The sequence below is a fragment of the Podarcis gaigeae genome (genome assembly GCF_964106915.1).
Source record: "Podarcis gaigeae genome assembly, chromosome: 1".
NCBI classification, from domain to species: Eukaryota; Metazoa; Chordata; class Lepidosauria; order Squamata; family Lacertidae; genus Podarcis; species Podarcis gaigeae.
This window is the reverse complement of record NC_139678.1, coordinates 137,880,564-137,905,022: the sequence shown is the minus strand read 5'-3', so window position 1 is coordinate 137,905,022 and position 24,459 is coordinate 137,880,564. Positions and strand designations below refer to the sequence as shown.

The 24,459-nt window shown below is 44.4% G+C and overlaps 1 protein-coding gene across 40 annotated transcripts in view; it reads left to right on the top strand.

Annotated features, from left to right (window-relative positions):
* Positions 1 to 24,459, top strand: part of MAP2 (microtubule associated protein 2) — a 334,330-nt gene that overhangs the window by 148,427 nt on the left and 161,444 nt on the right. For 35 of the 40 annotated variants that reach the window (XM_083703182.1, XM_083703157.1, XM_083703180.1 and 32 more), the window contains one exon: positions 5,347 to 5,410. The exons of 2 other annotated variants lie outside the window; for them this stretch is intronic. The gene's annotated coding sequence lies outside the window, so the exon portion shown is untranslated. Of the gene's footprint in view, positions 1 to 4,712; positions 4,994 to 5,346; positions 5,411 to 24,459 lie in introns of those variants that run through there. 3 more of the 40 variants (XM_083703183.1, XM_083703149.1, XM_083703181.1) reach the window with 1 other exon arrangement.

The window sequence follows — 24,459 nt, the reverse complement described above, 5'->3', positions numbered from 1 at the left end:
GGACTATGTCGGGACCGGGGGCTTTTCCAACTTTGAGATTAGAAATGAGTCCGTGGATTTCTTCCGGGTCAGTGGGTGGCCAAAGAGGGAGCTGCTCATAGAATCCATCGATTGTATTAATATTAAGGTCTGGTAAGGCAAAATAGTTCCTTAGAAATGATTCCCAAACTGGGGCAGGAATAACTGTTAGTGGATAGGGGAACCCGTGTTGAGATTCCTGCATTGCAGGGGTTGGACTAAATGACGCTCAGGGTCTCTTCCAACTCAGTTCTATGAACAATTAACCATCTTGCTCAAAGAAACAGTTCTTAGCACACTTCTGACTAAGACACTCACTTTTAGGCTCCAGAGAGGAGGAAACCAATATTTGTTACGTAGCCTTTGCAGATCCCATTTCCTACCTCTTTGCTCTGTGAACTGGATGTGTAGCTGGGATCATCCAGGGAGTGTTCCTGGTTGATCCGAGGGACCACCGAGTGGAAGATGAGTAGGAAGCGGTCTCAAGGTTTTACCTCGAGCCACCACCTCAAGGTTGGTTTGTGACAGCTAGAGAGAAATACAGTTGGTTACTGTTGATACACCAGCCACAGGTGCGGAGAAAATATTTATTCATTTAAAAGCATTCATGCACCACTTACGATTTGAACAATCTCTAAGCAGTGTTTCTAACACTGCATGTGTGGAGTTTGTCATGCACAGTGGAATTACCTCTCATCTCCTTGCATGCCCTCAAAAATCTACCCTGGGGTGTCCTCCAACTCTCTGAAGTAGGCTTTGAAGGGTAACTAGGAGGGAAAAGCTCCGCTGTGTAACTGGAACAGCATTGCTGGATAGGACCCACAGCTGGGAAGAACTTGAAATTTGTGAACAGGATGGCAAGGTTACTTGTTAGTGCAATTTTTTTTTACTACTCTTAAATAAATTAAACATAGGGTGACAAATTAACTAACACTTCAAGGCATATGGTCTTTCATGCGCATAGCATGACCCAAGATCCAGGGAGTTTGACTGCTGCACTTGTCCCTTGTGTCACCAGTATACAAGTATTTTTTTGTTTTTGCTAACGCTGGTGTATCAGTTAATCCACAATATCTACTTATCTCAACTTTAATGTAAGCAGGTTAAAAAAAAGAGACCACTCACTGTCCCAAGTTGTGTGGAAAAAAGAAACAATATATATGTATATTTAAAGCTAAGGCATTTGTGGATGGCGTTAATACCAGAGAGCCCTCAGATTCACAGAAAGACAGATGCTCTTTGCTCTGTCAGTAGCTAAGAAAAGGGGCTGCATGGGTATGAGCAAGATGATGCAATGTGCTGACAATACAACACAATCTGGGAGGTTCAGTCAAGTTCAAAGCAAACAGGCAATCCAATTCTGAAGAGCATGAACAGACGTACTGCCAAAATGAGATGGGCTGATGAGATACTTCCACGTTGGCTCTCTGTAAGGAAACATTAGAAGGGGAAGAACAGCAGTCCTTTATTCCACTGGAAAAATTTCCAGAATGATTTTTTCCCTAAAGCTCTTGAATTTTATTTGTGCTTCCTCCCCCTCCCCCCATACCTGCTGAGGGTGACTGTACTAGCTGAAGTCATCCTTTGCTCCTCTCCCCCATTGCTCATTTTGTTTTTAAAAAGGGTGTTTTTTCCCCTATACCAGTAACCATAGAGATGCTTAATAGCTACAGCTTCTGCCTTAACTGTCCTCACAGCAAAATCTCTTCCTCCCCCACCCCCCTGATGCAGTAGAGCAGACTATTGGTGTGTTTAACTGTTTTAAGTTATAGTTCCCATCCAGAGCTGGGCGGGGGGCGGATCTCTCTCTCTCTCTCTCTCTCTCTCTCTCTCTCTCTCTCTCTCTCTCCTTCTCAAGCAATGCCAAGGAGGCATAAGCTTTAAACTATTGATTGTCTGGAGTCGCTGAAGGACTGGGTGGGGAAGGCTCAGTTGAGACAGGAAAGAGGTGCTGTTTGTCAGTAGAATCATAGAACTGTAGAGTTCAAAGAAACCTGAGGGTCATCTAGTCCAGCCCCCTGCAGTGCAGGAATCTCAGGTAAGTTATCTTGACATATAGCCACCCAACCTCTGCTTAAAAACCTCCAATGAAGGAGTATCTACCACATTTTGTGGGAGTCTGTTCCACTCTCAACCAGCTCTTACTGTCTGAAAGTTATTCCTGATAAAGTTATTTAGTCAGAATCTCCCTTCTTGTACCTTGAAGCCATTGGTTCACGTCCTACCCTCCAGAGCAGGAGAAAGCAAGCTTGTTCTCTCTTTCATGTGACATATGCAGGATATTTGAAGATGGCTGTCATATCTCCTCTCAGTCTCCTCTTTTCCAGGCTAAACATACCCAGCTCCCTCAATCATTCCTCATAAGGCTTGGTTTCCAGACCTTGATCATCTTGGTTGCCCTCCTCTGCCCTCCTCATGCTTGTCAACATCCTTCTTAAATTGTGGTGTCCAGAACTGGACACAGTGTTCGAGGTGTGGTCTGACCAAGGCAGAATAGGTAAAGGTAAAGGGACCCCTGACCATTAGGTCCAGTCGTGGCCGACTCTGGGGTTGCGGCGCTCATCTCACTTTACTGGCTGAGGGAGCCGGCGTACAGCTTCTGGGTCATGTGGCCAGCATGACTAAGCCGCTTCTGGCGAACCAAAGCAGTGCACGGAAACACCGTTTACCTTCCCGTCGGAGAGGTACCTATTTATCCACTTGCACTTTGATGTGCTTTCGAACTGCTAGGTTGGCAGGAGCAGGGACCGAGCAACGGGAGCTCACCCTGTTGCGGGGATTCAACCGCCGACCTTCTGATCGGCAAGTCCTAGGCTTTGTGGTTTCTAAGGTGCCACTGGATTTTTAAATCTTTTAAATATTTTTTTAATTTATTTCAACTATGTCAGACCAACATGGCTACCTACCTGAACCAAGAAAAGGGGAAGGTGTCATCTCTCTGGCACCTTCAATGACAAAAAGTTGCACCCACTCAAGCAGCTGTGAACTATGATTGTGTATAGGCTTCCCACCTCGCAGGTGCCATAGTTTCAAGGTCTGTGAGGTTTGTTGTTGCTACAAGTATTTCATAACCCATTATTATTGCACTCTTATACTGTTGTTATGCTATATGCATGTTAATAGAACAATGTTTGTGTCAAAAACTGTCAGTTAGGCTCCATACACTGTATGTGTTGTTGTTTTTTTACATTATGAGGTATTGTCGACCCTGCTGATTTATATGGAACTGTTTTCTTTAACTGGAAAAGGGAAGAACTCAATAAAAGCACGTGTTTCTCTTCCCACCTTGCCAACAACATTTTGCTTAGTAACTTCTAAGTCATTTGACATTATTACTATTTTATTGTCCAGTGCTCTTGTTGAGCGAGAGCAACTGGGCACACAACTTATTTTTCTAGCAATAGCTGTGTGTATGTCAGAATTTATTGCTTTACCCTTTTAGGGTTGCCATACGTCCGGAATGTCCCAGGTGTATCCAAAATACTGCAGTTGAAAGCAGTATCCGGGCGGAAATTGCTAACAATGTCATGGCAACCCATGAAAAACTCAACAACTTTTGTCTTTTGAAATATGGCAACCCTACCTTAGCACAACTTATGAAAATATTTTTACAGTTAAATCATAATAATTTTTATTTGGAAGTGGAATTTACTCCCAAATTAGTGTTTATAGGTCTGTATGTGTCTCCGCATTATTTCCTCTTGACTTCCCAGGAAGAAGACCTGGGATGCATAACAGATATTTACCAGAAAATAATCTTTCTGTAACATCTTCCAGTAACCTGACAATTATTCATTTGTACTTTTGAGATTAATCATTACAGAGCTGCATTCCTATGCCCGCTTAGTATTCCTATCAGACATAATGAGATTTATTTATGAGTAAACAAGGCATGGTTATGAACTCAGCTGCCCTTGGAGCACTCTCTGTCACCTTCTGTGTTCACTATATTTAAAAAAGCAAATTAACAGGGTTTGGGTCAACCATAACATTTTACACTTCCATACTCTCACGTAATTCAGTTAGGCAGCTCATGCTGCAAAACTTTCAAAAGTTTCATTCTGTTGCATGGTTTTCATTTGCTTGTATATAATATTTCTGCTGATGTTTCCAATCCACAGCAGAGAATTTGTGGCTCAGCTAGTACATTTGTGTCATTAGCTATGGTGGCAAAGCCTGGTTTATAGCAGAAATGTAATTGCACCTTTTACTTGTAGCATGATATCTTTCTTTGAAAGTCAAAATAATGCTTGAGCATACAGTATATTTTCTCTTACAAGGAAGCTTCCCATTTCTTTGAGAAGTTAAAAAAAGTGTTTGGAAGATACAAAGGAATGTGTGTGTGTGTGTGTGTGTGTGTGTGTGTGTGTGTAGTGTGCATGCTGTAGTAACTTTGCATTTATAATCCGAAGAGATCTGTTTTTTCAGCAGCACATATTACTGCATGTAAAACATTTTATTTTTTAAAAATGGATTCATATAAATTTTAGTATTCTGTTGCCTGTGTGTACATTTGGCAGTGACACAAAAGGAAACCAGTTGATGGTTTTCCAGGGATTAGAGGCCTGATTACCAAGGACATGTTTTGGTTGGTTGCAATTAAAATGCTTGTCAGGCATTCGATACCAGGAACCCTTTTGATAGACGGCTTAAGCTGAGGCAAGTGCAGCATCCTATTGTAAGTGAGTGATGGCGGAGCTGGCTGCCTTGCCGTCATTCTGGAAAATTCTGTGGCCAGCGAGCTCCCTCTGTGTCTCCCACTCGGCCTCTTTTCCTTTTCACCACTGCGGGGACTTCATCTGATTTGCAGTTTTCCTCTTCCCCGACACACATACAGAAGCTGCAAGCTGGTGGCTGGCAGACTGTGTCTGTCTGGAGATAGACAGAGAGCTCACGGATACTAATACTCTGGGAGAATGGTTATGCTGCAGTTATTTAAGGATATCCCTTTGTTGGTATTGCAGCACAGGAGCTGGTAATGTTTCCCCCCCTTTTTGTTTTACCATCAGCTTTATGTGTGTCTTTTTAAATACCTGCAATATGCTGATCTACAGAAGCCCTTCTGGCTATATATTAGGTGCAGAATTTGCAAATACTAGATGAATGCAGGCTCTGTATGGAAGGCATAGGGTATACATATGTTTGCATTTCATGCATTTATTTAATTGCTTTGGTATATGGGCGGGGTTTTTTGAGGGGGGAAATTTTGCATGCATTTTTGGGTTGCATTTTAAACTAAATGGGTGTTTTTTGTACAGAAATGGAGGATAATACTTTTCCAGTGTAATAATATTAAGTGTGTGTGTATATGTGTGTGTTATTTTGCAGATTCTCCAGCCTTTTCTTTCTAACCAGACACACTCCTTGGGTTTGACTTGCTTGCAGACAAAAGGTAAGGCACAGCTCGTTTTTCACCTGTCTGTACTCACACAGCGGAGTGAGTGTTTCATTCACAGGCGATCTTTTGCATACGACTTTTTATTCTATTCTGATACACAATACAATAGCTTTTCTTGGGCGTTTCGGCTTGGCCATGGAGTACCATTGTGGAAGTTCATTGTGATGGCTGCATTCTTAAAAACTACTTGATGCGTGGAGACATAAGCTCAGTCATTTTGGCCACTGGGGTTGCCTCAAAGTAAAAAACAACAACTAAAAACCTTTGCTTTTCTTGATCACCTGTCAGAGCTGGACAAACAAAACAAGCACCAACATTATTCAGCCCTTTATTCTCAACCATTCTAGATAAAGGGTATTAAGAGTGGGGGAACCTTTCTCCCTAAAAATTAACTTTGGTTGCAGTTCTGTGTAAAGGAGTACATAAGGGATTAAATACCTTGGCTTGTTTCAGTAGGTAGAGTCTGCCACATACAGACAGAGCCGTGTTTGTTTCTAGGGAGGGAAAAGTCTGTTTTTGTTACCCCCCCCCCCGCTATTGTAACTAAGAGATACATGTATCCTTGCCATTGATTTTCATGCTGTATCTTTATTGGGTAGGGATGTGAGGATACAGCAAATGCATCCCTTTTCTACCCCCCCCCCATCAAGCCATTCAGCTTATAAGATGCTACGCCTACATGTTGCCACAAAAGCTGCAGAACATTTTGTTGCTGAGATACATCAGAATATACATATATTATCCTACCTTCCACTCATTCCTTTTTCGTTGCTGTAACAACACTTTGCAACCATCTGCATGAGATACTGAGAAAAGAAAGCAAAATGTGTCTCTTTTTCTCTCTCCCTCTGGAATACATCTAATACAATACTCCATAACACAGAATCTGGGAACTGTTCTTTTTGGTTTGGGTTTTGAATGGGGCCTAATCTGTTCTGGGCACCCTCTCAGTCTGTTGTTGTTGTTTTTTTTTGGGGGGGGGGTTTGGTGGTCACTTCACCTTTACCTAAGGTTCTGTAAATATAGTCCATGTCCCATGTTCACTTTAATGTAGTCACATAATGTTTTTTCACACATTCACATGAAAAAGTATGTTTGCAAACACATATGTCACATAAGTGCAATTGCCAAAGTATCAGGATTGGCTGTATTTCTCTGTAACCCAAAGTTGAGTGTGATACATTATGTCAAATGGCATGAACGTGTTTGTGTGTTCAATGTATGTGTGTTGTGTGTCTGCATGCCCGTCTGTGTGCTTCACATGTTAAGTTCTTAACTGTTGTCTGCCTGAATCTGAATCTATCGTATTGTTTTATATACTAATTACCTCCCCCCAATGCCAACTATATATTTAGGAGAGATCAAAATGCAACTAGGCTTCAAACACACATTCTGCTCTTTGTGTTCATTTTCCTCTGCTATTTGTTGCCTTAATTGCAGCACCTTGTCATCTTTACGTTTACCTGGTTTTTTAAAAGAATATGAACATGGGAAGCTGCTTTATAGTGAATCAGACATTGCTTACTATGGTCTCCCCTGAATGGCATCAGCTCTGCAGGATCTCTTGCAGAGGCCTTTCCCAGGACCTGCAATCTGGGCCCCTTCTTCCTGCAGACCATGTGCTCTGCCATGTAACGATAGCCCTTCTCCACACATGAGTTGCTCTCTCCTTTGAGATGCTGGGGACTTTCTGCCATTAAGGCCAGTTCATGTTTCAGACCATGTGTGGAATTTACCCTTTGCTCACTTAGACCTCTTTGTCAGATTTTGGCAAATTTCCTTAAAAATAGCTCAACACCTTTGGCCAACGGACAAAACAAAAAAAGGCCAACAACTTTTGTGTCCAGATTTTCACTTGTTGAAACATGGCAACCCCACGATTATTATGCACAATAAAATGGGTATAGGTACGAGGTATGGAAGTTACAGGTGCAAATCCTTCTGCTGAACAAAGTGGAGGGACGTTATCACAAGATCCTATGAGATATAAAAAGTTAAGTACACATAAAATGCTCTTTGTTGTTCCATGCTGTTCTTTTGCCATTTAATATTGCATGTATTTCAGTGTTGGCTTTTAAATCTGGCTAATAATCTTGTTTGCTGAGGTCTAATGGCCTGCCACCACTCATAGAAACATGATATAGTGCCTCTACTGTTGATAGAAAAAGAGGCTCTTCCACAAGCATTTGAAGCTCTGTGATGTGGGGTGCCACTTGGGAGAATTATTGGACTGGGAAGTTCACCTGCTACCTCTCTCCTCCTGATCACCCGCTCCAGAAGCCACTATTTCCTCTTTAAAGAGGTCAATTTGGGCTGCAGGAATCCACATTGGTTGCATGTAGCTTGTATCTTTGCTCTGAGGGGCTCAAACTGGACTCTTCATTTGGCAATATTTGCTGTGACAATGCCTTTGAATTGTTGACCTTAAAAGTCTCTTCTTTCTTGAAAATCTAGCCAGCATGATCAATGGAAAGTTTTTTGTAAGTTCCATTCTTCAAAGAATTGTTTAGAAAACGGCACTCTAATGCTTGAAAAGTAAGGGACATTTCACACACAGTTGAAATATTCCTCCATGCAAGACATCTCAAGTGTCCCCCCAGATGATTTTGCCCCATAAAGATAACATACCATAAATGTAACAACTTAACGTTGTAAGTTGCTTTGAAATGTTTTGTGTCATGAGTAATGAATAAATGTAATCATAAACAATAACAACATGCAACTCAGGCACTCAGTAGATAAAGTGACAGCTATTGTGATGCTGACAGCTGAAAATGTACTTCCATGATAATGACAAATGGCTGCTCAGAAGCTATAGCTGAATGTCCTAAGTTATGTTTTACTTTTTCTGAGTTAATGCTTCCCCATTGGATAGTTGCATGCTGGGACATTGGTAGCATTCTTTGATCAGGGGTACAGCTAAAGGCAAAGAACAGGCAGATTGGAGTTCATTCAGGCAGAGCAACCAGAAGAGGTCCTGGGCACTGCCAAAGATTGCTAAGTTGGAGCTGTTGTTCATCCTCCCATTGATCGCTTCTTTGGAGCCAAAGAAAATAGAGGTGGAGGTGTCATTCCAAGGCAAATCAGGGGTGAGGCATTACCACTGGCTTGATTGCATGGAACTAGATTTTGACTATATGACTTCTGCTACTGTTTGTTAAGGGACGCGGGTGGTGCTGTGGTCTAAACCACAGAGCCTAGGACTTGCTGATCGGAAGGTTGGCGGTTCGAATCCCTGCGATGGGGTGAGCTCCCGTTGTTTGGTCCCAGCTCCTGCCAACCTAGCAGTTCGAAAGCACGTCAAAGTGCAAATAGATAAATAGGTACTGCTCTGGCAGGAAGGTAAACAACGTTTCCGTGCACTGCTCTGGTTCGCCAGAAGCGGCTTAGTCATGCTGGCCACATGACCCGGAAAAACTGTCTGTGTTAATGACACAGCTTTACATTTCCAAAGTGCTTTACAGCACAATGAGGTTGTTGTTGTGTTTGTTTGTTTGTTTTAAAAAGGTGCCCCAGGTAGAGCTACCATCGTAAGTCTACCTCTACTATTGCTAGTACCTCCTTGTCTGAGATGCATCATGCCCCAACATTACTGTCCTTGCATCAACAGGTGAATTGGCACCTTTTTGTCCATTCCTTTGGGGAGGGATGAGGTGCATCCCCTTACTGTGTCCAAGCTACCATTTGTCTTCTTCGTAGTATTGATTTTACGTAGTTGCTTCTACAGGGAAAAGTTGGTTCTGGTGTTCCACATTTTGGCTGTGACTTATAAATATTTGCAATAAATAAATAAAATGCAGAGCAGGTGGCTGCTGCTAGGCTCATAGAAGCTACATCTTCTATGGAAACCCCATCTCATTTCCCACTATCATCTGCTGAGATGAGCAAAAAATAATTATTATTCTGACCCAAAGATGAGACAGAGGGTGAGAAGCAAAGAGTACTAGGAAGGAATAAGGTGAAAAGCACAGTGGGTTCGGCACCAGTCTTTGAATTGGTAATAAGATAAACATAGGTTTTCCTCCAAATTCTAATCTTAGCCATGTAGATAGAGGGGAGGCCTAACCTGCCCCTCTCTGACATGCTAGGTCTGACATGTAGAGGGAGCATTGTTTTTCTTTTCTTTTTTAGTATGTGGAACCATTTAGACATTGAATCCTCTCACCTGCTGACTGAAATGAAATCAGAGAGCAGAGCCACATTTAGGCAGTTGAACTTAGCTCTCTCAAATGTCTTGGGCCAGAACAAAATTATTATCCTCAAATGTCAGTTGGGTAGGTGAAGTTTAGCTTTCTTAAATCCACCCAGTGCAGACTGAGATAAGATTTAAATCAAGGAATTCTAGCTAGTAGCTCATACACATTTTGCTACTATGGTTGTGGAACCATAGCAATTTAGGGTTTTGTTTTGTCATATGCTCATTCTCACCCAGGCAATCTAGCATTATTTCTAAACCCGGCTTTCTAAAAATTGATTTCCATTTGCCAAACAATCTAAACTACATAGGAAAGTTACCAACAAAACCCACAGGACAAAAAGTAACCCACTGCAGTATTATATTTTCAATAATTTACCCTATCTTCAAAATAAAAATAAAAATAGATAGCTTTAAATATATATTGCTCCTATTGGCTCTACAACCCCTACACTTGTTGCCTGGCTTTTGTGGGCAGGTGCCTGGCTGGTGTGGGAATTTAAAATGCCTCAGAAATATTCCCTATTTGTTTTGGGTGTTGACGTCCTCCAACAGAGACCTCTACAAACATTTTTATTTGTTATATTTTTTGACACTGGAAAGGCATGAATTAGGAATGTGCCTGAAGTTCTCATCCATTTGTCAAAGGCTGAACACCATTGATTTATCTTCACATTTTAAATTTTGCCCTGCACCATCCACAAACAACAAGCTGAAACAGCAGTTTCTGCCGGGATTCATTCCAAAGGAGTTCCAAACTTGTGATTCGGGGACTGCTACTGTTTACTGGTTGCACTTGATGACATCATGCACGATTTTGCTGCAGCACTGGCAAAGGAGGCGTAAAAGTGTCCACTAGGCTTTTAGCAGGGGGGTGGGGGACAGATAAATGATGATGTCAGGTCATGCAACAGCAGATCCTATGGCACTTACTGCTTTTTAGGCTAACTATTGCAATGATGATTAACCTTGCAATTCTCCCTTGTGTTACAGAAACAACCAATTCTAGACATGAAAGGTTTTAGCAAAAGCTGCTGATCTTGTGGACAAATAGAGGGTAAATCTGTTTGTCGGCATCCATACCAGAAAACTAGTCAGAAGTAAAGCTACACACATATTCTAATAGGGATCAACTATAAGCATGTGATAAATATTGATCTAATAGAAAATGAGAACCGTGTTGCTCCTGTTGCATGTTGTATCTCATGTCTGCTGCAGGTGGGAAGTCATGATATTACTGTACATATTTCAAGCTGATTGTTTTTGGTTACTACTCGATTTTTTTAAATGAAAAAAACCATTAATTGTTTTATGTTGTGTTCATTTCATTATTTCCTGTGGGAAGAGGTGACTTGAGTGTTTGCAATCAGATAGGCTGCCTTATTGCTACTAACAAGATGACAGTAATGAGTGTAAGAAGTCTTGCCCCCTAGAACTCACTCTCGGTAGGTTCTTTTTAAAAACTCTAGAGGGCTTGGGGGCTGACTTTCATTGAGCTACCAAGTCACCCCTTCCTTCTCTCTTGCCCTTGGAGTGTACTCTTAATCAGTGTTAATGTGGGTCCCACCATGTTTGGGGCAGTTCCCTCTATTGCCTCCCCCCAAGGGCTTCGCTCTCAGTTGAACTCCATCCATAGTCTATGGTCTTCAGAGCTCTACAGGCAAGATACATGTGAAACAATAAATTTTAAGTTTTAAAAAATGGTTTGGACTGGCTTAAATTGATTCATAAAGGAAATCAATAAGTCTCAGTGAAAACACATCCACCAGGGAGGAATTTGGGCCATTGACACTGAGACGTGGGAATGTGTTGCTCTATTTCCATTGCAGGTTTAATATAATAAAGGAAATGTGGAACAGTTTATAAAATTAGATCTAGACTATTTATTTGTATTCCTGTATGTTATAATCAGATTACTCAAAATGGCATAGATCAGCCTGTTTAGCCTTCGTCGGCTTCAACTGTCAGTGCAATTGATGAGAGCAATAGACAACGATACAGATTTCTTGTATTGTATTTGTACATTGTTCTCCTTTGGAGCAGCTTCTCCCATTTCATCAGATGTGGACAATCGATAAGTACGGCTGCACAAAAATTTCACCTGTAATTTTTTTTTTCAGAGTGAAAGTGGGGAGTGGTGGGGAAAAGGTCTGTGAAAACACCATTTTTCACGGTGCAGCAGAAATTTTAAAAATGTACTTTTAAAATATCCTGGCCCATCAACAATCAGGTAGCAGTCTGATGGTATCATATCATCTCATAGCCAGTTAAATTTGTCTAGGTGTCAATGTCACAAAGCCAGATTTGAGTGAGGGCAATTTATCCTGCTGCTCATACAGTTGAATGACCAGACATTTCCAGCCTATTTTGCAGCCATCTATTTCTGCAGCCCCAACAGTTATCACACTGCAGAATTCCACTGGTAAGCTCAGGATTTAACCTTAGGCCCTTTTCCTAAAAAAGGAGGATGAATTTCCTGTATGTGCCGTGTACTCCTCCTCCTCCTATTATCATTATTACTTAGTTGATTAAAAAATGAATCTCAAAGCAACTTATAAATATGAACATTAAAAATAAGGGTAAAACAACCTAAAATATACAAGTAGGTCCAACTGTACCTCCCACCACACTAAAATATGAGCAGAAAATTAATATCAAAAGGTCTGGGTAAAAAATAAGGCTTTTGAGAATGTTTTGTTCCTATTTTTTGTGTGTGTGTGTTTTATACAAAACTACGTACCTGATACTATGCTAATCAACATGTGTCATATAGCTATCTGAACATATGGTTAAGCCAGTATGAAATCATGTAGGAAATCAATGGGCTGGTCAATTTTAGGTCTTTGCGACAGGGGGAAGAGGTTGAGGAGTCATTGGACAGACCTTTCTTGAGTTTGCTCAGAGAAAAAGATATCCTCTTGACAGCCCTTATGTATTGTCATCTTAGTGTTCTGGTTCAAAATGGCCTTATTAGTTTGGACTCAGTTCATATTAAGAAAAGATACAAACCTGCCAAATAACATTCAGCCTTCCTACACTGGCATCACAGATAACTCTGTACCACCTTGGTCTTTATTTTGTTTTGTTTTGTTGTTCCAGAACAGATTTCCACTTTCTGTTCTGCATTAAAGCTCACGTGATACTCCTTAAAATGAAATGGCCAGATATGATTCTGTCCTTTTTTGCACATATGCTTCCAAAATCTCCCCCAAAGTGGGAAATTGATCACAAAAGCCTTTATTTTTGGACATGAGTAATTATGCTTTAAATTAGGTAAAGGTAAAGTACCCCTGCCCGTACGGGCCAGTCTTGCCAGACTCTAGGGTTGTGCGCTCATCTCACTCTATAGGCCAGGAGCCAGCGCTGTCCGCAGACACTTCCGGGTCACGTGGCCAGCGTGACAAGCTGCATCTGGCGAGCCAGCGCAGCACACGGAACGCCGTTTACCTTCCCGCTGGTAAGCGGTCCCTATTTATCTACTTGTACCCGAGGGTGCTTTCGAACTGCTAGGTTGGCAGGCGCTGGGACCGAACGACGGGAGCGCACCCCGCCGCGGGGATTCGAACCGCTGACCATGCGATCGGCAAGTCCTAGGCGCTGAGGTTTTACTCACAGCGCCACCCGCGTCCCATATGCTTTAAATTACTGTTTTACAAACATCATCTCAGTTTATAGCTTACTTGTGCTAATACCCTCAACTGCTCTTTAAAGTCAGACAGTATTTTTATCCTGTATTACAGACAGGCTGAGAATGTGTTCAGATGGGGGTCTTTTGGTTTATATCTCATTCTCTTAACCACCATGCAGGCTTCATATGACATTGAGAGAATGAGCTATGAGGGCCTGTGACAGCTTTTTTTGTCCCCAGTTGATCACTACTTTGATACCATCGTTTTGGATTTAACTTAATCTTTATTCTGGGAAAAGTGAAATAATCATATAAGCAGTCCGATTTGGCTGTACAATGACATCACTTAGGGCAAACAAAGCCAGTTCAAAGAGAAGGCAATTCTCTCTGTATGATGTTGCCCTCGCTCTGAATCCATAAACATCTTAATTCCTGTTCAAGTTTCCATGATCAAAAAGGGGGCATTTTCACAGAGGGCAAAAGAAATTTGCAAAAAGTGTCCCCTTTGTTTTGGATAAAACCCTATTTAGAGCGACTTGTTTGCTGGTATAACAGCAGTATTAACTACATGAGCTACAGCTCAATGTGGATTGTGGGATGGTCAAAGAGATTAAAGTTCAGGGCATTGCTTCTTGAATGTGTCACCAACAAACAAAAAGAATTAAACTTGTATGTTTTACTGTTTCAATGATTTGCGTTTAGTGTTAGAGTGAGAAGCTGGGTAGAATTTGAGAACATATGTTTTCAACTTGTTTATAATTATAATCTGCTTGACTGTCAATCCATGTGATAGCAGTCCGAGTTCTTAAATCATTGGTTTCTAAGGAATTATGAATGTCAGAATCTAGCTCCAGGCCAGTAGGAAAATACAGGCTAGGCTTCCTTTCCAAGCCAGGGCCTCACCTTGTTACTGGCCCACATCAGAGAGGAATCCTTAGGCCTGGGCAGATAGTGGTTGCCAAGGTGACCGGGAAGAGTGTGAGAGGACAGGAAAAGGTGTCTTTTACAGGAGGTTTGGGGGCAGATGGGTGCTGAGAAGAAGTAAGAGAACAAAGGCCTGCGAGCCAGAACGCCATGTGGGGCCGGGATTGGAGAACCATTTTGGCGCTTGCTGGAGGAGCTGCACTAAGAGACTGGAAGCCAAGATGGTCAATGGCTAGTTGCTGTGCTGGCTATGTTCAACCCCTCTGAATACCAGTCTCTGGGAAGTGCAGGTGTGGTTGCTTCCCTTGGCCTTCTGGTTTGCTGCTGTGAGAACAGGATACTGCACTCGATGGGCCACTCACCTGATCCGACGGGTCTTGCGTTCTCAACTGAGACTAAGAACCACAGCCTTTCTGTGAGGCTATTTGAGGGTGGAGGGGAGAGAAGCCAAAACTAAACGTGCCACGTTGTTCATGAAGGCTGGTCCTGTGAGCAGTTGCGTAATAAGCAAAAATCAACAGGTAAAGCTTTCATAGGCATAGAGAGGCAGTGAATAAATGGTTGATCGCTGTCTGCTACACAGTTGTTCTGGAGCGTTAAAGGTTCAGCGCCTCTAACTACGTGGTAGCTTCTGCTGAGGTGATATATCTAACTGTCTTCAGCTGAACTGAGGATCCGAACCCATGCCTAAGATTCCTGCACTGTCCTCTGGGCTGCCCTGGATCTCGCCTGCAGAATTCCTTGGGAATCGGGTTCAAGACATGACAACAAGATGCAACACTTTCTTTTTTTTTTAAATGATATTTATTAAGAGTTTAGAGATTACAAAAGAGAGAAAAAGAAAACAAACAACAACAAAATTAACAACATATACATTACAATATATAAAAAATAGATAGAAAAAATAAAAAAATAAAAATAGAAAGAAAAATACAGCAATAACAATAAAAAAATAAAAATAAAACACACATCCAATATTCCGTCTCTTTGTCTTTCATTTACTTGTTTCATCGACCTCCTCACACCTCCCTTTTTGTATTCTAGTTTAATTATTTGTTTCAGCAAATTCTTTCCATCTTTCTCAATTTTTATTGGATAGTTTATCTTAACAGTCTAACCTATCAATTAATTCAGCAAATCCTTTTCATCTTTCACAATATTCTGTCATTCAATTTACCTTAATTTATTTTAACCTTATCTTACGATAAAATACCTTAAATCCTAAAACTTAATACTTATTTATACATAACTCCTAATATCATTTCTACTAAAGCCAAATGATTTCATTCCACCATTTTTCCTAATTCCCAAAATAAATTTTTAAAGCTTTCTTCCAATCTTCATCCAACGTCTCTTCTTCCTGGTCTCGGGTTATGTCAGACCTTACTGTCCATTCCATCTAGTCCATCAACCTGGTAGTCTTATGTCCGAGGCTCTTAAGTCTTTTCCATGTCCCTTCTGCGATTCTTCTTGTTGTTTATACCAGCACTTTGCCTTGTCTTTTGTTGGTCTCTTTCTTAATTTCTTTCCTTTCTCATTGAGGAGTAGGTCTCGGGAAAACTCCAACCCCAAAATATCTCCATCTCCCCTCAACAGATCAGCCCATTCCCCACAGTCCCATTCCCCACAGTCAACCGGGTAGTCCAGAAAATATTTAAATGCATGTTTCAAAGTCCCTCCAAAATTAAGGACCCCCACAACTCCAGACCCCCCCTCGCCCACTCCGGGTTCAATCTTCAAAAACAGCGGCTTATGCTCCTGCAGGGCCTCGGTTCTATCCATTTGTGTTGCTTGAGGTTCAGCAGCAACCTCCTCCATTGCCTTCTGCATTTGCACTTGCCCTGTCAAAGCAGGTTCCTGGGTTGGGTCCTGAGTGGTTTCTATATAAGTATTCACTGTTTGTCCAAAATTTTGAACTGCAACAGTCATCAAATTCATCTTCTCATGCATCTGCTCCCGCAAAGCGTTTGTCTTGCAAAAAGCAAGCACCAAAACTTCTTCTATATCCATTTTTGTTCAAGGTCAGAGTCTAGTCTCACAATCCTAATCTCCACAGCTGTGAAATCCCCAGATCGACTCCAGCAACACTTTAACAACCTCCCTCTAGAGGGAACAATTTCCATTTGTATCCATCTTTTGAAGGCAGGTCCAGCAAAAGAAAGTTACTTTCATTTTTCAAAATTTTGTTTCTTTTAAATGCAAAAGGTAACTTTGGAATCAATTTGTTTCTCTTCTTTAACTATCTGTCAAAGAACATTCCATTCACAGTTGATGGACTTCCCCAAAAGTTTCTGTCTCTGACACCCCGTTTCCAGGTTTGAGACGGTGGAAATTTATCTTTCTTTACTCTCTCTCCGCAGGCTTAAACAATCAAAATTCCCCCTCTTTCCCCCTGCTTCCAAGAGGGGGGTTGATGGTTAAAAATGAAGGAAATTTAGGTCTTTATATACAACTTTCCAGACTTTGGCTTGCACAATTTTTGCTTCAGTCTATATACAAAAAGCGGAAGGCGGACTTCCTGTTTAGACCTTCCCGCTTCGATGCCAAATTAAAGTGTTTCTTAATCCAATTTTCCGTTCTACTCACGGGTACTTGTTTAGAATCCAATTGTCCACAGGAAAAAGTCAGCGCTCTCCGGCAACGGCTGTGCAGCTTCACTCTGTAAAAATAGCGGTCGATTCAAGACACCGCGCTACTCACCCCACGTCGCTTCGGATCCCCGAAAAAGGGGTTTCCCTGCGAGTAGGGGAGGCGCTCCTGGTGTCAGCCGAATCCCACGTTCCCAGGCTTCCTCCGCCTGGGATTTTTAAGGGGTCTCCGCCTTCGCCGCGGCGGCAAGACCCAATTTTCACGGAGCAGGTTCCTCTGAGTCAGAGGAATTCCACCATTGCCGGTGGCGCTAACCCGGAAGTCTCCAAGATGCAACACTTTCCCTTAGCACTGTTGTATTAGAAGCTTTCAGGGCCTCTGAGATCATGGCAGTGACTAACTGTTTTGAGTTCCTCCTGACAATTTGTGGTTTTTTGTTTTTTTAAAAAAACAAAAGCTAAGCTTGCACATGTTTTCTTATGAGTCTCCTTACTTTAAGTTGTGACTCATACGAAAACACATGAAACACCTTCTTGTTTCAGATGATAATTTATGAGTGAAGTGAGGGCTGGAACAATCACCTCTACCTCATTGAACATGTGGGAAAGGCCAAAGTGCTCATGCGGGCTCCAGCTCTGACAAACGTTTGTTTCCATCATCTGCTGTGATGGGTCCAATTGCAGCCAGTCTCCCATAGTGCAGCAAACTGGTTGAAGGGACTTGTGATTTGGGTTGTTCCAAAGGCTCTTTTGGGGTGCAAACACTATTTAAATCCAAGTGTTCAGCATATATTTTATTTCCAGTGTTGCGGTGGGGACACCCTGCTTGGAAGGTGTGACTTGCAAAGGTGAGTTTTTAAACCAAGCACCAATGCACATCAGTTAATAGCAGCAGTCTCCCAGTTTTCTGCCCTTGGGGGCTGGGGTGGTACAAAGCTTATTTTGAGACACTGGCTGGTTAAAGCCCGGCTCCTACTCTATGCTGTATCTGCACTTGAATTGAAGAAGGTCCTGCTAATAAGCAACTTAGCACTACTGGTCAGCTTCAAGCATAATTTTAATTGGCATACAGAAATCTATTCAGGAATAATTATTTGAACCGACTTAGCTATGAGAACAGAAGCAAAGATATTTGGTTAAAACAAAGCTGTCCAAAAGCAATTTTACATATGTTGTTATATACTGAAGTTCTCACCCTGGGCCAGCAGGGGGATACTGTAGATAGTTTCCACTCAGGTCCACGTCAGTTATTTTAGGCAGGAAACCCTGGGTTTTGTTGCTACAATGTTGATAGCTGGCTGCCTATAAAAGCAGGCCGGCTGAGCTGTTTGCTGTTCAGTTTTCTGTTCCAGCTTACAAAATAAAGAGCTGCTTTGGAGAAATCGCTGTGTCGTCTGCCATGTCTACCCACTATTCAACACTGGCGACGAAGGTGGGATCGGTGGACATCAGAGCATAGCCAGATGCGGCCATCCTCTGAACTGAGCTGAATCACAGAGCGAAATCACTGAGCGAAATCACTGGACAGAACCAATTCAGAGTTGACCGTTCTGGCGAGAGCACTGTGTTCCATCCATCGCCCTTCTCTCCGGCATCGGAATCATGGCTTCACTTGTGCCTCTTACCACCGTTTGCGCCAGCCTCTGAATCATGGGACTCCTACCTCGCTCGGTTTGACTGCTACCTCCAAGCCAACGAGCTGTCAGCAGTATCAAAGGATCGGAAGCGGGGCCTATTCCTCAGCCACTGTGGGCCTGAGGTGTTTGAGACGGCCCGAGCATTGGTTGCGCCTGAAGCAGTCCAGGCAACACCATGGGACACGATCCAAGAGAAGCTCTGCAACCACTACGCACCAAAGCCGTCCAAGATTGCTGCCCACCATGCGTTTTACCACCGGAACCAGGCAGAGGGGGAGTCAATCAGTAACTACACCACTGCCCTCAGACAGGCTGCCATGCACTGTGAGTTCCGAGACTTAGACGATGCCCTGATGGATTGAATCGTCTGCGGGGTCCGGGACATCCATCTGCAACGGCGTCTCCTCGCCAAGCCAGACCTCACGCTACAGAAAGCCATTGAGGAGGCTGTGGCCTCAGAAGCTGCTGAACGCTCCGCCCAGGAGATCCGCAAGTCCAGCAGCCCATGTCTTGCTAGGAAGCCAGTTCCAGTGCATCATGAAGAGGCCAGCAGTGATGAGGCATCCTCCAGTGAAGACGATGACGTGCACCAGACAAAGCGGGAGCGCAGGAAGTTCCAACGGAAGTCCAAGGGCCAACCGGAATGTGCCGGCTGCGGAGGCAACCATTCCCGTGCCAAGTGTCGATTCAGAGACGCCATCTGTAGGAAGTGTTCCAGAAGGGGCCACATCGGCTCCGTCTGACACCCCCCCTCACCGACTCGCAAGTCCAAGTCTTCACTCCAGTCTGCCAAGGAAAGCTGTTTCGCTCTCACCAACTGCCGCTGCCCGTCTGGAACCACGATTGGCCAAACCAACTCGCCTACGCGACGCAAGCTGAACGTCACGGTGCTCATTGAAGGAGCTCCATGTGACATGGAGATTGACACCGGGTCTGCCCTGTCCATCGTGTCTTGGAGCACCATCAAAAGACTGATACCCAGAGTGTCCAAAAGGCAACTCGACTCTCACCGTGTACACCTGAGAGACTACCAGGGAAACGACATTCCCATGGTAGGCGTTGGCCGGTTCCGGATTGCCTTCAAGGATTTTTCGGGCCTGCTCCGACTGGTGGTGGTCGGAGGTCAGTGGCCAAGCCTCCTAGGGCTAGACTAGTTTGATGCCCTTGGCCTGGAAGTCACCGGCATCAACTGCATCTCTAACGCAGAGACTGAGGGTCTGGTCAAAGACTTTGCCGAGGTTTTTGATGGCACTTTGGGGCAATATACAGGTACGCCCATCTCCTTTAGCCTTGGTCCACAAGTCGCCCCCATCAAGCTAAAGCCACGCCGGGTTCCCTTTGCTCTCAAGGCTAAGGTGGATGAACAACTGGACAAGCTGATCGCCCAAGGAGTTTTGGAGCCGGTTGACCACGCCAAGTGGGAAACCCCCATTGTCACGCCTGTCAAGCCAGACGGGTCAGTGAGAATCTGCGCCAACTACAAGTGCACGATCAACAAGGCACTTCAGCAGCACGCTTACCCGGTTCCTGTTGTTCAACACCTGCTGCATTCCCTGGGTGAGGGTAAGGTCTTCGCTAAGCTGGACCTTGCCCAAGCCTATCAACAACTGCCCGTCGATGATGCCACTGCTGAAGCCCAGACGATCGTCACCCACCGAGGGGCATTCCGTTGCCACTGGTTGCAGTTTGGGGTGAGTATGGCTCCTGGCATCTTCCAAAGCCTTATGGAGCGTCTCCTGCAAGGGCTTCCGGGCATGGTACCATATTTTGATGACGTCTTGGTGTCCGCAGACTCACACCAGCAGCTGTTCGAGCGCCTCTGTGCCGTGCTGACCAGGTTCCAAGAGGCCGGGCTCAAGGTAAAGAGGGAGAAGTGCCAGATCGCCGTTCCACAGGTAGAGTTCCTGGGCTATCTTATCGACGCCTCCGGCCTTCACCCGACCACATCCAAGATCCGCGCTATCCAGCAGGCCCCCATCCCAAAGAACATGATGGAGTTGCAGGCGTTCCTGGGGCTGCTGAACTTTTATAACATGTTCCTGCCCCACAAAGCCACGGTGGCTGAGCCTCTTCACCAACTCCTCAGCACAAAGACGCCTTGGTCCTGAGGTCATCGGGAGACGGCGGCCTTCAACACGGTCAAGGCTCTCCTTTCATCGGACAGTGTGCTGGTACAGTACAGTGAAGCCAGGCCGCTGGTCCTTGCCTGTGACACCTCACCTTTTGGCATCGGCGCTGTCCTTAGTCACCGTTTTCCAGACGGAAGAGAAGCACCGCTCGCCTACTTTTCCAGGACACTATCTCCAACAGAACAGAATTACAGCCAGCTTGACAAGGAGGCACTGGCACTTGTGGCTGGAGTGAAGAGGTTCCATGAATACCTCTATGGCAGGACTTTTGACCTCATCACTGACCACAAGCCGCTCCTGGGCCTCCTCGCCGGTGATCGTCCAACTCCACCGGTCCTCTCGCTGCGCATGCTGCGATGGACTGTTTTCCTGGCTGCCTACCACTATCGGCTCGTCCATCGGCCGGGGAAATCAATGGGCCGTGCCGACGCCCTCAGCCGTTGCCCTCTTCCAGCGTTTGTGGAAGACCCGGCTCCAGCTTCATCGCTCCTCCTGATTGAGGATCTTCCGGCAGCGCCTGTATTGGCTGCCACTGTGGCCTCCACATCTGCCCAGGATCGCACCATCAGCCGTGTGCTCAACTGGGTGTGGAGGGGGTGGCCACAAGGGCCTTTTGCATCGGAGTTCCAGCCCTTCACAACCAGACAACATGAACTCTCAGCTCATCACGGCTGTCTGCTGTGGGGAAACCGCGTCGTGGTTCCCCAAAGACTCTGTCAACGCGTCCTGGAGGCTCTGCACATTGGCCACCCGGGAACTGTCAAAATGAAGGCGTTGGCTCGGTGTTACGTCTGGTGGCCTAACATGGACGATGCCATCACTGCCTGGGTGTCCACCTGTCAAGCGTGCCAAGAATCGAGGCCTACACCACTGGCAGCTAAGGGACACACCTGGGAGACGCCAAAGACACCCTGGTCGAGGGTGCACATCGATCTGGCTTGCCCCTTTCACGGCCGGACCTTTATGGTAGTGGTGGACGCCTATTCCAAATGGCTAGAGGTGGCCCTGATGCCCTCCACCACTACCGAGGCCGTCATCTGGGTGCTGCAAGGCCTCTTTGCGACGCATGGGTGTCCTGATGTCCTTGTCTCCGACAACGGACTGCAGTTCACGTCAGGCACTTTTGAGCGGTATCTTTTGGGACTGGGCATCCGCCATGCCCTAACGGCACCCTTTCATCCATCCAGCAACGGGCAAGCGGAGAGAATGGTGCGCTCGGCAAAAGAGGAACTGGCACGCCTGGACCGGGGAGACTGGCACGAGCGGGTCGCCGAATACTTGTTCGTACAACACATCACCCCTCATGCAGCCACAGGGCGGAGTCCTGCTGAACTGCTTATGGGCCGCCGCCTCAGGTCACCGCTTGACCGGCTGCACCTGGACTTTGCCGTGGCCGAACCCCCAGGCTGTGCCAACGCGCCACGGTCATTTGTTCCAGGAAACCAGGTCTTTGCCCGGAACTATGTGGGGGACATTCCTTGGGTGCCAGCCACAGTAGTGGGAGTCACTGGACCTCGCTTGTACCAGATGGCACTCGAAGACGGACGCTTGTGGCACCGGCACATAGACCAGCTTAGGCGCAGGGTTGGGGACTTGGACACTACCATGGTGCCCCCAACTGCGCTTGTGGCTCCAGAAGAGACACTTACAGATGGCGAGGCTCCACCTACAACTCCCTCGCAAACTGCCAGCATGGAGCCGAACGAAGCCGCTTCAGAGGGTCTGCCAGACTTACCACAGACTCAGACAACTCCACTTGCGGAGGCTCCACCCACAGCAGCGGATCCAGGGGATTTGGTTTCAACGCCACCTAGGGTTGCACCACAGCCTCAGCAAGAATTGTGTGGCCCCCCGGACTTGGCTACCAGTCCCCGGCAGTCTGGCAGTGTTTCCAAGCGCCCAACTTATTTAAAGGACTATGTTGTTGGACATGTATCACTGTTGGTATAAGTATGGGAAATGTAACCGATATGCTTTTGTGCCTAATTGAACCATTACGCGTAGTGCTGTATATAAGGAAACCATTACGATTGTAACTACCGCATTATCTCGGTGGGGAGGGGTGTTATGTACTGAAGTTCTCACCCTGGGCCAGCAGGGGGATACTGTAGATAGTTTTCACTCAGGTCGACATCAGTTATTTTAGGCGGGAAACCCTGGGTTTTGTTGCTACAATGTTGATAGCTGGCTGCCTATAAAAGCAGGCCGGCTGAGCTGTTTGCTGTTCAGTTTTCTGTTCCAGCTTACAAAATAAAGAGCTGCTTTGGAGAAATTGCTGTGTCGTCTGCCATGTCTACCCACTATTCAACATATGTAGTACTTTACCAAGCAAATTAAGAGGCTTGTTGCATGGTTGTGTTTGGAGAATTGTTAAAAGGCATTTAAGTTTTTCTTCACTCTTCTCCCTTACTCCCAGTGAATCACTTTGACTATATATATGTCAACATGCATTTTGCGTATGCTGCAGGCATACTACCCAAATTGGAGGATAATGCTCACATTTATTTGGGTAGTTTGGGAATTAGCTTTTGGTTTGTGGAAAGCTCAGTGATTAGTTTCAGTATGTTGAACTTTGGACTTTATCCAGATGACAGATCTATTAACTTTTACATGCTGGATGACAAAACATTATTCAGATTAGTTGGAGTATAAGCCTGCTTCAGAAGTATCAGTCAAGGTACTCAAGGCTTCCTCCTACAGATAGAACACATGTTACCATGTAGTGGTTGCCATCTAAGGGGGCAGGGAGCAGAGACTCCCCAAAATTTTTAAGGGGGGGGGCAGTCCTCCTCAAAATTCCACGGCATGCATGCATGATGTCAGCATGCCCTGTGGTGTGCCATGAGGTGTGCTGATGTCATATGCACATGGCATTCTTGCATCGTGTGGCCTCGACCACCTCAGCTGCAGAGCAAGGCAGAGCGCGGGCAGCGCATGTGTTTCTAAATTAATCACTGAGCTATGGGCACTCCCACTGTTTCCCAATTGAAGACAAAGGTAGGAGTTTGTGGTGACAGCAAGTTAAAAGAAAGGCCTTTAGTCAAATTAAAGGCAGCACCCTGGGACCTGGATTCCCTAATTTTAAAAGAAAGCCATGGACAGTGTTTGGAAGACTCATTGACAGGAAATTTCATTAGTTATTCCAGTGACTATCCCATATCTCTATAGAGATATTTTTCCTGTGTTTTGTGCCCACTAATCTTCTCCAGTTCATTTACATACAGTACATTAATAATAATTTGTTATGTTTCAATAGTAAGTTCATTTTTAACATTATTAACTTTTCAAATTTGCAATGAATATTGGCGCAAGGTGGATTAAGGTATTGAGCCTTAAGCACAAAAAAACTTCATCTCGCTTGAAAGCAAGACTGAACAAGCATTAATATATTATCCTTCCCTTTTCCCTTTTAGGTTACTTTCTTTTCTCTTTACCATGCTTAAAACGTTCATTCCTCCCCCCTCCTTTTTTTGCAAATTACTTGGCAGTTCTACATTCTCTCTCTCTGTCCTGCAGTGCAAACATTGAAAGTGTGTTAACAATGCATATGGATGAACACAGGAGCATTACTGTTTTTTATTACTTTATTAACCTATCTGAGCAACCTGTGTTTGCTACAGAATCACTGTTCTAGGTCTCACATTACCCTGGTAGCACGACTGTCTCCCTTGTTGCAAAACACATCACTTATGTCATGTGTGCATGGCATAATATAGTACCTATGACATACTTTCAGGAGCATCAGACTTGCTTGTGCCCCATTTTGCATGATGGTGTGATAAAGCCCTTGTTATTCTTTGCAGTTTGTGTTAAAAATAAATAAATCATGTATTCTCATGATCTCTAAGGAATAGATATGGAAAGTTCTTCAAAAAGGATAAGAAAGGTCATGTTATTATTTCCTAGTAATGTAAGTGACATTCTCTAAAATCAGCTTGGACT